Below are 4307 nucleotides of genomic sequence, written 5' to 3' on the forward strand. Positions count from 1 at the left end.
CACTTCAGCAGTGTCCTGTTAAGCCGCTTCTCCACGGTAGCCAATTCTGCCCCAGACCGCCTTCATTAGCAGATGGTTTTTCCCAATTTTTCTGAACCACTTCAGGAGTACAAGGCATTCCAAGTCGTGTATTGCACACAAACGATTTGATTGACAGCAGATTTGCAGATTTGCAGATTTACGTGACGGCATGAATGAAGGCCAGACCCTGCAAACTCCTAACCACAACAACATGGGTGAACCGGCGTACATGCCGTCTGCCGTCAGAGAGCCTCTCTGGGTGGAGGAGTGTAGCCATTGGCAGCGCCAGGATCCTGCCCATGTTTACAGCCACAATAGTGAAGAACAGGCTAAAATGGAGATGCTCCAAACTTGGTTAAAACCCAACCAGAGATTAACCAACTAGAGTGAGACTCGACAATGGTGAAATAGCTTTCGTATCTCATAGAAAGATGTCAAGACTAGAAAAAATGAACTGTGTTGTACTGTAAAATTTGCAAACATTGAAACCAGGAAGTCAATGAGTTAGGAAATCCAAAAGCAGTGATTGAAAGTGTGTTTGCGTATCAATACTCTGTCTGGAGAGTCATGCTTAAAAAACGCTTTCCATCAGGAAATTTTGTACCAAACAGCAGATTTATAATTTTTTTTTTATTYCTATTGTGAAGGTTAAATTAAATTGTACCTCATGTAAAGGGCCCTTTCAAGTTGCAGAATATCAAGTAATTTTTCAGGGTTTGACACTCAAACCCTGAAAAATGGACAGTGTTAAGTTGTTTTAACTTGTCCATGTTCTCTTTGGCTTGTGGCTTCATCAATCATTATGTCCGTTAAATTTTCTTCCGATACCAAAACATGAAGTTCTCCCGAGCACWGGGYGTGCACTAATTTGTCTGACCATTTGTGACATGAACAAATTTACCATAACCTCAGTGGGAGTGAATTTGCTTCAGTGCCGACATCTAATCCATGACAATTTATCACTAATATGGCCCACCTCAGTGCTATATTGCTTCAGAGCAAACTAGTGGTGCAGACCGAAAGAAGAATGAGTGTTATTTTTTTTTTATTTTATTGGTTTTGTTTTGTTTTTTTATAGTAGGGGCTGTTTGTGATGCGGAAATCTTCTCATTTGCATTAAAGAAAAAAATGGCTGGTCATAAAGGAGACCACAGTACTCACCTTTTAATGGATACATGGAGGTCAGCCAGCTATGCTGTTATTCAGAGACACAATAATGTATCCTTCAAAAGACTAGAGAGGAAACAGGCTTTACAAAATTTGTAGAGAGGTTTATTACCATGTTAGCTGCAMGGCGAGGATATTAAATGATCACATAAGGCCAGAGAAGATAATATATTTTCTTTTTATGATTCAGCTCACAGCTACTCGTCAAGGTATGTGTTTCTACAACCTGTCAGACAATCTATTGTTAAAAAAAAAAATCTTCTGTATCTAATGCGATATTAAAAAATATAGCATGTTTAATTTGTCTGTCAGTTTGTACATGCTACCCTTTATTCATTGTGATTGATTTTCAGTTAATTCTCTGCAGCAGGATGATATAGTATATGTCCCACAAGGCAGCACGAAACCTTTATCTTCAGTACAAGATTATCTCAGGTCCTGGTGGCTTCCGAGCTGTCACAAACTAATAAAAACACTGACATTATATAACGTAGTCTTAGGATTGCCTGAAGAGAAATACAAACATGTMATCTAAGAGACAATATCTACGTTTCTTTGTTGGGAAAAATAATTTAGTCTTATGTGTGGCCATTTCACCTCAAACTTCATCTGCAGACTAGTGGCAGTCCTTAATAAAAAAGCTAAAATTTACACAGCTTTGGTCAAGGGCTGCATTTATCTTACAGTGATTTCAGCCAGAGAAAAAATCTCTGCTTTCGGATTTATGTCAGGAAAAAAAATATGGATTTTATATCAATATTAATGCAAAAAGATCAAATGCAAGCTTTATGTTAATCACATGTAGTAATGAGTAGTAAAMATATATGGTACTATACACCAAAAGACCAAAACACACAGGTCATGAGACACATTTAGCTGTTTCTTAAATCATATTCCTGGTCTCTGTATTACTCCCTCCCTGATATTTCTCCTCACTCCCCCTCATAGCTTTGGGCTCACTCAGGCCTATGACCCATCAGTCCCGCCAAGACCTCTAAGGGGCTATCCATCACCAGAGCAGCATTGTAACCCGGGGATAGATTTCCTCTGCCCTTGCCCAATCATCAATCACCAGGGGCCACTGTGCATACCCAAGGAGGCTGCAGATAGTAAGAAAGGCCAAGMAATGTTATCCCCTCACCTCAGAAGTAAGTTGCACAGTGAAAGCAAAAGAGATAGTTTAAAGCACTTTGTGATCATCTTTGTTAGTGAGAATTAAATGTGCATTTATCTTCAGAAGTATGTTAACAAGTAGATCAATTGCTTTGTATGATAATTTAAACCAAAAAGTGTAATGAGGTGTTTGGTGGGGACTCAAAAGGCAGACAGGAGCCGGRAGCACGGGTMATCTCGAATGTGTTGAATGACAAAATAAGAACAAAAAYTTACAAAAATCCATGGGAGCACAAGGAGCCAGAGTAGAACAAAAATAAACCATAASAAAAAGCCAGGARKTTTCTTGAGGAGTCATGAGCGAGGAAGTCGAAGAAATAAACAGGAGGAACCAGCAAGGAGTGTGAGGAAGTGTTTAAGTACTGGCAGAGTGAATGAAGAACAATGGATTTGCACTGATTGGCTCAYTAATTGCAGGTGTGAGGGAGAGAGAGAAAGTGGCACAGGGGGCGAGGGAGGAGAGTAAACACCAAAGGCCTCAGGAACATAATTAAACCAGAGAAACAAGGAATAACTAAAGATGAGAAACATGGCTGACCTAATCAAACAAATAGACAGAAAGTAACAAAACCAACTCAAAGAACACAAGATCATGACCCAAAGATTTTAAATTCAGTAGCCAATAGTTTATACATTTACGGTATCATTTTTAGCATTATTTAGGACTAGAAAGATATTATTTTTCACAATGACACCATCAAAGCAAATTCAAGGGAAAMAAAACCCACCCCTCTGCTTGATGCAGTAACTTYATGACAAGCATTTGTTGCTGRATAATAAATTACTTTTGTGTAATATCATCCATAGTATGTATCTGCAAACATTTATATTCAAAGAAACCCATATTTGTCCATTTGAATACATTAGAATTTGACAGCAKCCACAAAGGAAGAAAAACAAATATGGTACAAAGTAATAAAAGCCTGGTCTCCTAATTTAAATGATAAAACTTCCTTTTGTCACCAGGTGAGCTGTCAGGAAAGACAAAGCTGCATTTTCTATACTTGTAGAAATATAATTGACATCAACCATACTTGTCTCCCTGAAATCCTTTGAGTCAATGTGCAAAAATCAATTTTATGTTTTTATTCTACAAATCAACTCAGACAAATAATTTATGGTTTGGAAAGAAAACACATTGCACACTAGAATACTACATAAGCAGAGAAAGAAGGGATTTTTTTAATGTTGAAGTATACATTTAAAAGTCACATTTAGCTAATGCTAATAATAAATATCATCGGAAGCTGTGCAGGATATAGCCTACCTTGTATTCAGTGTTTTACAAAGCCAAACWCACTCGCACGGGAGCATAAGCTGCTTCAATAGACATTACAACTAAACTCTTAATAAATTTAAAATTAAACATGATTTAAGTTTCTGTTAGTTTTTGGTCCAAGTTGCACAGAACAACTAATTATTCTGATTTGCTGGAGCTTTAAATTCAGTTTTTGCACTGAAAAAATATCCAGCATATGTAAATTTGGAGAAAGAAGTAAAGACTTTTTGCTCAGGAATTTCCTCAGATACAACGATCTCTACGTGCACTATGAAGACAGACAATCCCTGGCAAAATATAGGAAATCTTTACTCTTGGAAGGTATTCCAAGAGCGATTTTATTTTATTTATTTAAAAAACAACAAAAGTGACACAAGATAATTTATTTATTATGTTCTTGCTYTGTTAATTATGTAAGAAAATGGCAGTGTTGTTGTTATTGCAATTTCAGATCAAGAATGCAATACAGAAAATGTCCATACTGATGCAAAACCAGGCAAGGAACAATGACAGAATAAATACGGTGCTAATTATTCAAACTACAGAAGAAATAAGAGATGACGCAACTGAGCAGAAAGAGCAGCAAAAGAGAGAAATGGAAAGAAAAGATAAGTTTTGGAAAGAGAGGCTTGTGCCAGTAAGACAAAATGTCCTGTGTCATTGACAC

Source organism: Poecilia reticulata, linkage group LG8 (assembly GCF_000633615.1).
Source record: "Poecilia reticulata strain Guanapo linkage group LG8, Guppy_female_1.0+MT, whole genome shotgun sequence".
Classification (NCBI taxonomy): domain Eukaryota; kingdom Metazoa; phylum Chordata; class Actinopteri; order Cyprinodontiformes; family Poeciliidae; genus Poecilia; species Poecilia reticulata.